The 12,772-nt window shown below is 36.7% G+C and overlaps 1 long non-coding RNA gene across 1 annotated transcript; it reads left to right on the top strand.

Moving 5' to 3' along the window:
* The first annotated feature begins 3,573 nt into the window (after nucleotides 1-3,573).
* Nucleotides 3,574-11,089, top strand: LOC126764030 (uncharacterized). Its single transcript, XR_007667791.1, has 3 exons — nucleotides 3,574-3,771; nucleotides 3,842-3,992; nucleotides 10,659-11,089. It is a non-coding gene; the product is annotated as an uncharacterized LOC126764030 (long non-coding RNA).
* Nucleotides 11,090-12,772: the final 1,683 nt, after the last annotated feature.

Genomic DNA, 12,772 nt, shown 5'->3' with positions numbered 1-12,772 from the left:
AGGTACTTATCTACATTATATTTGAAAAAAAAATTCTAAAGTAAAACATAATGTTAAATATTTTAGCACTCAGTTTTTTTATATCAATTAGGTACGTAACTTTGTAGGCTAAAACAAAAAAATTTGAGGGCTAAAATATTTAGCATAGTTCATATGATTATGTTATTATAGGTGGTTGCCATGAATTCATGTTAAGAAACGTCAAAAATTGTTAGAAGATTTTGTTTACTTCTCGTAACATTTTGTTTGGTGACGAAACAAACGATTAATATTGCCCTGCAAGGCGGAGGTAGGACATTAAACATTTCCAGGTCTTCACCCACACGGTTATAAAAGAATACAAGCTCAAAGCACTCTGAACACGTCGGACTAATATCGTGCTGAAATCTGTACAGGTAGCTTCTAAAGCACCCATGTCCACTTAGTATTTGGGTTAGGTAGAAATCCAGGTCCCCATGTCGTCTGTCGATCCACGAATGGTTGTCCGGTATCAATCTGTAGGTTCTTTGCTTTAGGTTTCCCACCGCTGCTGTCATATTGATAAGCTTTTGACTTTACTTAATCAGGTGTTTCCGTGGGAAAGTCGGGAGTTGTGAGTAGGTTAGGTTTAGCGTATTAAAGTTCCGCACTCCAGCTTTTGACGCTTCCCCTACTTAAAAAAAAACCTACACGGTTATAATGTGTATTTAAATCAAATGGTTATGATTTAAAATGTAAAATATTTTAGCTGAAAGGAATTGTGTGTCGGCCCGGTACTTACTTCGCTATGTAAAGTTGGTCATGTGAAAAACATGATCCCTCCAAATTCACACGACAAACGTTATATGTTTGACTTTGGAATGATAAACGCCCAGGATATTGTGGCCGTTTGAATTGAAAAGACATATCATTAGGAATTACAGGGATACGCGGTATCAAAAAAAACTTCTCCTTTTGATTTTGTAGCTAAGATCATAGCTTCAACTTCGGCAGTCTCTGCCAAACTGATGCCATTACACATCTTTGGTTGATTAACATTTTGCAATAATGTAATCAAAGAATCAACCAAGCAATGCGGTGGCATACCAGCCGGTTCCAATGAATTTAAAAATTCAATTGGATAATTCCTTGCTTCATCTTGATTTATAACACTATCAATTGATTTTTATGTCTTATAGCGGAATTCTGTAAGCAATCTCTAGTCACTATTTAAGAAATTTTGAGGTAAAGTCTCAATTGGTGACTAGTTACTATTCACTTAATAGTCTCCAGCTTTAGTCTCAAAATATTGTCTCAAATTTGTCACCTGATAGTTAGCAGGTCACAAAACTAAAAAGAACTCTTGTTTGCCATTTTGAATATGCTGAATAGATTATAGATATTAATGGATTGTCCTTTTTTTAAATTTTGTAATCAACTCAAACACGAAAAGGTTAAGAATAAATCAATTTTACATAAATTTCGTAACTATTCTGAAACAAAATTAACATATCTTTTTATTCTTATTGGTAATTGTGTTTATGAGTATTTTATAGAAAATATAATATTTGTTATCGACATATTTATTTTCTTTCAAGTATGAAAACATCTCTGAATAATGAAATGTTATAGTTTTTGTGACTGTCACTTACAGAATAGCAAAATCGTCTCAAGTCACAAGAATTGTCTGTAACTTAAAATCTCCAATTTATAGACTTGAGACTGTATCACAGTACAGAATCGCGCGGTCAGTCAATTCATCTATCGATTGTGCAATTGTACAAAAATTGCTCGGTATATTGATCAATCCGATTTGCGATTTGTATTTTACTATCACCAATTTCAAACAATTGCGGAACTGGATAATTTTGTAACAAGAATGATGGAAACAAGATTGCGCAATGCGCATGTTGGCTTTCAGTCAGCTGTTCTTGCTGACGTCACGGTTGACTTATTATTCGACCGCGCTTTTGAAAGTGAGTTCGATTGTGCTTTCAAGTGTTGTATTAATTGCGAAATTTTATATGTTTTAAAATGCGTTGCGCAGTGTTCGGGTGAAATAATAATAATGGTAAAAATTGTGCTACAAATTGGAGATTTTTCCATTTCCCTAAAGATAAAACAATAGTAAAACAATGGATTCATTTTTGTCGTCATACGGACAAAATTAATGTTAACAAGTAAGGAAGGGCTAAGTTCGGGTGTCACCGAACATTTTATACTCTCTCATGATAAAGTGATAAACGAGATTTCATTATCCGTCATTTACATATTTTTCAAATACCGTATTTGTGTAAAGTTTTATTCCGCTATCATCATTGGTTCCTAATGTATATATTATACAGAGAAGGCATCAGATGGAATTCAAAATAGCGTTATATTGGAAGAAGGCGTGGTTGTGAACCGATTTCACCCATATTTCGAACATGTCATCAGGTTGTTAAGAAAATATTATATACCGAATTTCATTGAAATCGGTGGAGTAGTTCCCGAGATATGGGTTTTGGTCCATAAGTGGGCGGCGCCACGCCCATTTTCAATTTTTAAAAAAAGCCTGGGTGCAGCTTCCTTCTGCAATTTCTTCCGTAAAATTTAGTGTTTCTGACGTTTTTTTTTAATCGGTTAACGCACTATTAGTGATTTTCAACATAACCTTTGTATGGTGTAGGTGGGCGTGGTTATTATCCGATTTCTTCCATTTTTGAACTATATGTGGAGATGCTTGAAGGAAACGACTCTATAGAGTTTGGTTGACATAGCTATAGTAGTTTCCGAGATATGTACAAAAAACTTAGTAGAGGGCGGGGCCATGCCCACTTTTCCAAAAAAATTACGTCCGAATATGCCCCTCTTTAATGCGATCCGTTGTGCCAAATTTCACTTCAATATCTTTATTTATGGCTTAGTTATGACAGTTTATTGGTTTTCGGCTTCTGCCATTTTGTGGGCGTGGCAGTTGGCCGATTTTGCCCATCTTCGAACTTAACCTTCTTATGGAGCCAAGAAATACGTGTACCAAGTTTCATCATGGTATCTCAATTTTTACTCAAGTTACAGCTTGCACGGACGGACAGACAGACATCCGGATTTCGACTCTACTCGTCACCCTGATCACTTTGGTATATATAACCCTATATCTGACTCTTTTAGTTTTAGGACTTACAAACAACCGTTATGTGAACAAAACTATAATACTCTCCTTAGCAACATTGTTGCGAGAGTATAAAAATGCATGCATTTGTGAAGTGCCCTTCGCGCCAGAAGCCTTCGAAAGAAACTTGCAGTTTGAAATGGGTAATTATAGCATTTTGATTACAATAATTTTACTTTTATAACCAAACACTCTTGCAGGTTTAAGTTCGCGGAATCCAACTAAGTTGCTACCTAGCGCTATTCTCACGTTAACCACTGCTCCTGCAGAGGCTAATGAACGGCAGAAAAGGATGGAGTCTCGTTCTAAAAAAGAGATGTTAACAACAATGTTATAGAATGCCGCCCCTGTTGAAGTAATTCAAGAAGATGAGGTTGGAGATGCACCTCAAACTGCAGCAGAGGAGGTCATCGATGCGAAAGACGAGAAAATAAGTTGATACCTAGCGCTATTCCCACGTTAACCACTGCTCCTGCAGAGGCTAATGAACGGCAGAAAAGGATGGAGTCTCGTTCTAAAAAAGAGATGTTAACAACAATGTTATAGAATGCCGCCCCTGTTGAAGTAATTCAAGAAGACGAGGTTGGAGATGCACCTCAAACTGCAGCAGAGGAGGTCATCGATGCGAAAGACGAGAAAATACTGCATTTGGAAACAGAAATGTTAGTCCTAATTGATATTGATGAAGTATCTTTTTCTTACTTACGTATGTGTATTTCTTATTATTTTTAGACAAAGACTGAATAGTGTTGTTAGAACTTTAAAGAAGTGCAAAAACGAGCAGTCAGCAGAAATTAAACGCCTTAGGATTTCCATTAAAACCTCGGAATTCCACAGAAATAATTTGGAGCAAAAACTTAGCTGCATTTTCACCAACGGCCAAGTAAGTGCCAAAATTCTAAAAAGTAATAAATTATATTATAAACCTAAAACTACAGAAAACATTCTTATATAAAAATGTATTGATGTTAACAAATGCAAATATGTACTAACATACAAACTTAGTTTTTGCACATTATTATTTATTATTATTACATTTATTAGGAAAAATATACAGGCTATTAAACCTAATGATAAGGAGGAGTGCGAGCAGCTTTGGCCATCGACTCCGATATTATAACAAATCTATATTATATCATATTATGTATGTTACATTCCACTAGAAAATTATAAATACATGTAATATTTTCAAAAGATGGTGTTTTTAACAGTGTTTGATATTGAGCAGAAATAAAGTGTTTACGCCTAATACTCTCTAAAGCTGGACAGGTGCGTAAGATGTGATCCACGGATAGTGTGTTGGAGCAGAAGGGGCAAGATGACTTAGGATTTCCGGTGAGTAGGTGCTGATGTGTGATTTGTGTATGGCCGATTCTTAAACGTGTAAATACGGTTGATTGCAGTCGAAATATATTGCTAGGGTAGTAAATTTTATTTCGAAGTGGGTAGTAGTTTTTACACGGGTGTTGGAAATTTCTCCAGTCCGCGCGTCTTCTTTCCTGTACATGCTTTTGTAACAGTTTTCTAAGATCATTTTCGTCATGTAACTCATGGGAAGAGTCGGTGCTGCCTCAAAGTACTTTGCGGCATTGTCTGCATGCTCGTTCCCAGCAATTCCGACGTGGCCTGGTACCCAGAGCAAAGCTATATTTTTCGTTTGGTTTGGATGCATATGTCCCGAATTTTTGATATAATTGTAGAGTTATTGCGTATATTACGGATTGCATTTAGACAAGAAAAGCTGTCAGAGCAGATTACGAACTTGCCTTTTTGTCGGGTGGTATATTCTAAAGCTTTGTGGATGGCAAAAGCCTCGGCAGTGAAAACAAATGAATGAGAAGGAAGAATTCCGCCGGTAATGATTGTCCCATTGGATGTTGTAACTCCGAAAGCTGTATTTGTTGCTTTGGAGCCATCAGTATAAATAGCCGAAAATTTTTTACACTTGTATTCGTTAGCGATTTCAAGAAAATATTGTTGGAAGGTGGTATTATTGGTGTTCAATTTTTTGAAATTATGCAATGAGGTATCTATAGTGACTTCATTTATTAGCCATTCCGGTTGAATGTTGATTTTGCTCGTCTTGGATGGTAGAAGTATGTTTATGGCTGTGCCATACCCAAGGCAGCGTTGAAGCGTGGACTTAAGCTGGAATTTTTTTTGTGTCTTGCGGCTTTTCTAAGCATTTAATGAAGATCAGCGTTCGGCGACTTTAGCAGTTTTGGAAGTAGTTGGACCGTCGTTTCGTAAACTCTCTCTTTTATTGATGGTAGACCACTTTCACCCAAGATGCTTTTTACTGGTGATGTAGGAAACGCATTTATGCTACGGCGAATCGCAGCATGGTATGGAGCCTCCAATTGCTTTATATTTGTGTTGGCACACCATCCATAAATCGGTAAGCCATAATCGACTTTAGAGAGTATTATAGCTCTTGTAATATTAATTAGAGTATTTGTATGAATAAATGAACGCTTACTAGATAAGTATTTAGTTATATTGAGCCTTTTGAAAAGGTTTTTTCGAAGACTAAGGCATTGGTATTTAAAATTGAATTTGTTGTCAAAAAAAATTCTTAAGATTTTTAAGTTATTAACAGATTCTATTGCAGTGTTATCAAATATAAGTTGAGGATAATTACAATTTTTCCTTTTGCAAATATGTAGTAATTTACATTTTGAAATCGAGATAGATGCTAAAAGTATTTTTTCAAAAGCTTCGTTAATTTTCAGTGGGTCTTTTAAATTAGTATAAATAATAGCGTCATCCGCGTACAAAGTTAGCTTAATGTTCTTAATATTTAAACAAATGTCGGTAAGTTTATCGAAAGCAATAATAAATAAAATTACAAAGAGCGGGGAGCCTTGTGGTATACTATTTCTAAGGGAATTTACATTGGAAAATATATTATTGACTCGAACTCGAAAGGCCTTTACTATCATAAAAGCTTTAGGACCCACCTTCAAGGCTGCGAGTTGGCTCAGCACTGCGTGAAGTCCTACGCGATCGAACGCTTTTTCGAAATCGGTGGACAAGATTGTGGCATGGTTTTTGGTTGCAACAGTGTTAGAAACAAAATGCTGTAGATGGATAAGTGAGTCAATAGTACTGCGCTTGTTCTTAAATGCGGTTTGATTTTGCTTGATGTGCTTGTTTTTTGTAATGAACCAAATTAATCTTTTTGCAATAATTTTTTCGAAAATTTTGCTGAGGCAGGATAGCAAAGAAATTGGTCTGTATGAAGAAGGCAAGTCGGCAGGCTTATTTGGTTTAATAATGGGTATGACCGTCGCTATTCGCCAAGGGTGTGGGTATGAACCTTTTTCAAAAATGCTATTATATAGTGAAAGTAGTCTTTGTTTGGCTATTGGGGGCAGATTTGAGAGCATGGGGTACGATATGCGATCGATACCCGGCGATTTGCCTTTTGCTTGTTGAAGTGCTGATATCAATTCACAGAGTGTGATTTTATTTTCTACGCAAGTCGCAGACATAGACAGACCTTGTGGGGCGTACACCATGGAAAACCAGTGTTGCTTTTCCCTGACATATTCCTCACAAAAATTGTCATCGTTGGAGTATCGAGCCCAAAGTTGAGTGAATGTATCAGCGATTTCTTCAGAGTTGGCCAGGACTTTATTATTTGTTTGAATAGTTGTGACAGGAGTGTGGGGAATGCCAGTTATACGTTTTATGTGAGACCAAATTCTTTTTGGGGTTGAAGAAGGATTAATTTGTGAGGTAAAAGCTTCGAAACTTCTCCTCTTTGCAGCCTTAACCGCTCTTATAAAACACGCGTTAGACTTTTTGTAGTTGGTAAGGTTAGTGTCGGACATAGAATTTTTGAAAACCTTCCAATATTTATTTTTCTGGTCACGAAGATATTTAAGATCGGCGTTCCACCAAATTGGAAAGCTCTTAGCAAGCTTCTTTTTAGATTGGGGTATCGATTTGTTGGCTGCAGAGCGTATGATTTTGGTAATAGAGGCACTTTATTGATTGATATTGTCGATTGGCGAGCTTTTTATATTTTTTGTGATCTCTGCTTGAAATAAATCCCACTTAGCGAAATCTGATTTGACTATGGGGCGGTGGTTCAATTTGATAGGGTGGAGGTTGGTTTAAACAGTGATAGAGATGGGGAAATGGTCGCTGCATTTCAGATCAGTGGAAATATCCCATTTAATTCTGGGAGAAAGTTGAGGGGAAGCTAAAGACAAGTCGACGTGAGTTAATGTTGATGTGTTAATGTGAGTTAATGTTGAATGGGTTGAAAAATGAGTAGGGGATCCATTATTTAATAACACCAAGTGATGATTTAATATGAAATTTTCAATTATTGATCCTCTGGCATTAGATTTTTGTGAGCCCCACAGATGGTTCCAGGCATTAAAGTCGCCAGTCCACAAAATGGGGGTGGGTAATTGCTGAAATAAGTTTCTTAAGTCGGTTTCACTGAAAACTTGCTGGGGGTGGATGTATGTACTTGCTATACCAAATGGCAAGTTCAGATTTAATTTTAGTGCTATGGTTGATAGAGATGAAGTTATATTTATAACTTCATGTGGAATGTATCTTTTTATTAGGATACCAACACCTTGTTTGTTAGTTTGGATGTTATTTAAGTTAGAGAAATAGCAAGTACTGTTTGGGATAAAAAGGATTGGATATTGGTGTTAGTGGGATATGTGTCTCTTGCATACATATTACATCTGGGCTTTTCTCTTTGATAAGCAATTGCAGCTCGTGATAGTTGTTGGAATACCCGTTTATATTCCACTGGAGAATTTTTAACGTCATAAAACTTAATCAAAGTAAAAGGAGAGGCAAATACGTATTTATTAGTGTTTATTAGTTGTTGTTTTGCTTTTTATTCCATTTCGTTATCAGACGTATTCTGGTTTATAGTAGCAGCTAATACTTGGGAGAGTGATGGGAGAGGTTGGAAGAGTGACTGGAATTGTGGGGAAGAGGAATGTGAATTGGATGAAGAGAAATGATTGCTATTATAGTTAGTGTCTGTCTCGATACGATTAGTGAGATTAAGTTGGAATTCGGAAGTCGGAGAGTTAAAAGTTAAGTTGTGTTTGTTAGTATTTTGTGTTGTGGGAATATTATCGTTTGCTTTTGCTGTTTCGTTTGATTTAACTATATGGGAGTCAGAATAATTAATTTGTTCAATGGGGGCAATTGGATTGGAAGAGGAATTGGAATTTTCAATACTCGTATCTATGGTTGCTTCTTCGTAGTTTTTGTTGTTGATACTATTTGAGTTTTTAATGCTCTGTGAGTAAGTGGGAGAGCTTTTATTGTTTGTTGCAGCTGCTGTCATTATTATATTTGTTTTGCTAGTATTTGCGCTCGATGCAATGCCGGCGTAGGAGTAGCTGGGTGAATTTGTTATATTTAGTTGTTGTTTGTGCTTTTTTATAGTTTCTCCCATTGAGCATTTGTCTATCGTTTTTATTATACTCTCGCAACAATGTTGCTAACGAGAGTATTATAGTTTTGTTCACACAACGGTTGTTTGTAAGTCCTAAAACTAAAAGAGTCAGATATAGGGTTATATATACCAAAGTAATCAGGGTGACGAGTAGAGTCGAAATCCGGATGTCTGTCTGTCCGTCCGTCCGTCTGTCCGTCCGTCTGTCCGTCCGTCCGTGCAAGCTGTAACTTGAGTAAAAATTGAGATATCATGATGAAACTTGGTACACGTATTCCTTGGCTCCATAAGAAGGTTAAGTTCGAAGATGGGCAAAATCGGCCAACTGCCACATCCACAAAATGGCGGAAACCGAAAACCTATAAAGTGTCATAACTAAGCCATAAATAAAGATATTAAAATGAAATTTGGCACAAAGGATCGCATTAGGGAGGGGCATATGTGGACGTAATTTTTTTGGAAAAGTGGGCGTGGCCCCGCCCCCTACTAAGTTTTTTGTACATATCTCGGAAACTACTATAGCTATGTTAACCAAACTCTACACAGTCGTTTTCTTCAGGCATTTCCATATACAGTTCAAACATGGAAGAAATCGGATAATAACCACGCCCACCTCCCATACAAAGGTTATGTTCAAAATCACTAAAAGTGCGTTAACCGACTAACAAAAAACGTCAGGAACACTAAATTTTACGGAAGAAGTGGCAGAAGGAAGCTGCACCCAGGCTTTTTTTAAAAATTGAAAATGGGCGTGGCGCCGCCCACTTATGGACCAAGAACCATATCTCAGGAGCTACTAGACCGATTTCAATGAAATTCGGTATATAATATTTTCTTAACACCCTGATGACATGTAGGAAATATGGGTGAAATCGGTTCACAACCACGCCTTCTTCCAATATAAAGCTATTTTGAATTCCATCTGACGCCTTCTCTGTATAATACGAGTATAAACATTAGGAACCAATGATGATAGCGGAATAAAACTTTACAAAAATACGGTATTTGAAAAATATGTAAATGACGTATTATGAAATCTCGATTATCACTTTACCATGCGAGAGTATAAAATGTTCGGTGACACCCGAACTTAGCCCTTCCTTACTTGTTTTTATTATCTCTTTGGCTTGTAGAAATTTTGGACATTCTTTGGAAGAGGAGGGATGTGGCTGTGCGCAGTTAGCACAGAAAGTGCGTTCACAGTCAGATGGGGAATGGGGAGGTAGGGAACAATTTGCACAAAGAGGTGACCGTTTACAATTGTTTTTCGTATGCCCAAGGAGCTGGCAAGATTTGCAGCGCATGAGGAGTGGTATAAATTGGCGAACCAAAACTTTGCACCAAGCAATGTCGATCTTACTGGGAAGATGGTAAAGATTAAATGTGAGTAACACGACTCCGGAGGGGTGAAGGTTACCGTCGAAAGTTTTTTTAAACTTATATGCTGCTACAACTCCTTGGGAACTTAATTCCTTAACAATTTCTTCTTCAGCTACATTGTTAAGAAATGGGGCAAACACTGTTCCTTTCACGTAGTTTAGCGATTCGTGTAGCTTGGCTGAGATAGAGCACACATTTTCGAGTTGTTTTGCTTTTATAAACTTTTCGGCGATTTTATTGCTTTTTACAAGGATAAGTAGTTTTCCATCACGAAGAGTAGAAATGGAGTGAACCTCACTGCTAATTTGTTTAATACCACGATGAACTGCAAAGCACGAGTAAGATGAAATAGGCTTTTAGGGATCAGTTGATTCAATCACGACAAATTTTGGATCATTCACTTTAGTTTCAGGCAGAAGGGGAAAATCGGTTTGAAGGGCATTTGAATCACTTTTGTTTTTCTTTCTTTTTGGTCTAGTATCTAATAACGCAAATCGATTTGCGTTTATGTTTGGTGGCCCCGGGGCCATGGTGCACGTGTTTTTAAAGTTCACGTAAACAAAAGTATGCGTATGCACAGAAATAGAAAAAAGAGAAAAAGCGGATAGAGACAGTTAGTCGATGACTGAGTTTTTGCACATCCTAATTATAATAATAATCTTAACTAACAATTTATTCCATTTATTTATACGCATGTATGTATGTATGTTTATTATATTTTTGCAGGTAATATTTTTCAACGTGTGTCAGTTGATCTAAATTCCACAGACCCATTTGAAAAAAATGATGACTTGGAGATTCTCAACAACGACGGACTTGAGAATTTGGCAGGGTACATCTGCCACAAACTCGGTAAAGACAGAAAGAAATTTGTGCCAATTCAGAAAATTGTTCGTCTTATACTAGGGTGGATCACCTTTCTGAAGGAGGACTCTCAAAACCAACAGATACATATGTATGTTGTGCTCCATCAACATGTGAGACCCTTGCAAGCAGTATTTGACGATGTAAATGGTACTGATTTGCATATACATATGTATGTACAAATTACGCCCAGAAGCACTTAGATTTAAGAAATTTTGTAAATTGCAGCTCGAAAGTAAAATAATTGTTTTTCAGAGCTAGAATGTATTTTAGGATTCGTTCCTTAAATAAAAACTTAATTGAACATATGTATGTATAGCAAAAAAAGAAAATTAAATAAGACAATAAATTGATACTTGGTCACAAAATATTCAATCTTTTTATTTGCATAAATGTATACGGTTGAAACAAACACAGCAAAGAGACAAAATTAAATAATACAATCACAGTCACCGACTAAACCTCGTACTGAGCAGTTGAGTTAGCGTCTTTCTCTGAGTTTATAGCTATTCATATAGCTCTCTTTTGGTGTTCTTTTTTTTTTGCACTACGGTCTGCTTACTTAAGTAACGCGATTAATACTTATTTTAAGTGAGAAATATAATCCAATACTTATATCAGTGTATTTTAACTTTTCCACTATGCCCCCGGCGGGCTTCCAGTTCGGGGATAACCGGTTTGCTGCGCTGGCCCAAGGTCCCCAACCAAAACGTAAAAAATCGTATCAAAAACTGCAAGATGCTTTTCCTGACTTACCGCCAATAAAAAGTGATGATCCAAAGTATATTGTGATTAAATCCGACGAGAATTCTACACCCCTTTCGAAGGTTTCTTGTTTTCGTGTTTACAATTCCTTACTTACCGTGAGCAAAGATATAAACAAAATTAGTGAATTACGCGACGGCAGCGACCATACGTGCCTAATCCAATGCGCTGCAGGTCATGCCAAAAATTGGGTCATACGCAAAAACATTGTAAGGGTTCCCCAACATGCGAAATTTGCAATTTCCCTTCTCCACACGATAATGACTGCATCCGAGTTATGTGTGCGAATTGTTCTGGCGAGCATCGTTCTTCGGACTATAAGTGTCCAAAGTATATGCAAACCAAAGAAATTTTAAAAATAAAGACACTAGAAAAGTGCAGTATGCACGAAGCCCTTAAAAAGTATAGAGAAAATACTTCCCTCCCTTCCCTCACTGCTAGCTTTGCACATGTGCTTCAACCTACAAAAGAGGTATCCTCTGTATCCAACACACCAACAAAAATTTCAGCCATCAACAATTTCACAAAATCTAAAAATACTCATAGAATTGCCGACAATGACTTGCCTAGTACATCAAAACAGAGGTCACCTCTGCTCCCAACTCATCAATAAACTCTTTAACTAGAAAAAATCACTCATCAAACGCCAACAACAAACATATTTCCATCAACAAGTCTGCATCGATCAGTTCAGACTACAACAACGTCTCACATTCAGCTAAAAATATCAGCGACAACTGTACCCAACAAGCCTCTTTCTTAAATCCCAAACTTTTCAATCCAACAACAGCCTCTCTCATTTCTAACTTAAACAACTCCTTAAACTCGCTTAATAAATATACTGACTTCAACAACACTACTACCAACACTACCGTGCAGTCTAATCCACCTAATCACGAAAATCTCTTTCCAACAACAAGCAATTCCAACGATAATCAATACTCTACTCAACATACTGAACAAATAGAAATTGACTCTGAATAAATACGCTTAGCCTTTACTCTCTTTTGAACTAGTACTCAATTGGTGACACTCAGCTTCAACTGACTGCTCATACGAGTTGATATTCTAGCTCTCTTCTGTTTCCCTTTTTCTTTTTTTTTTCCTACATAGATCTTATGATTCCATTATTGCAATGGAATTTAAACGGCTACACTAATAATTACAATAAGCTTCAATTATTAATACAAGATCATTCCCCAGCTATTATA

Source organism: Bactrocera neohumeralis, unplaced genomic scaffold (assembly GCF_024586455.1).
Source record: "Bactrocera neohumeralis isolate Rockhampton unplaced genomic scaffold, APGP_CSIRO_Bneo_wtdbg2-racon-allhic-juicebox.fasta_v2 cluster09, whole genome shotgun sequence".
Taxonomy (NCBI): domain Eukaryota; kingdom Metazoa; phylum Arthropoda; class Insecta; order Diptera; family Tephritidae; genus Bactrocera; species Bactrocera neohumeralis.
This window is presented reverse-complemented; position numbering and strand designations above follow the sequence as displayed.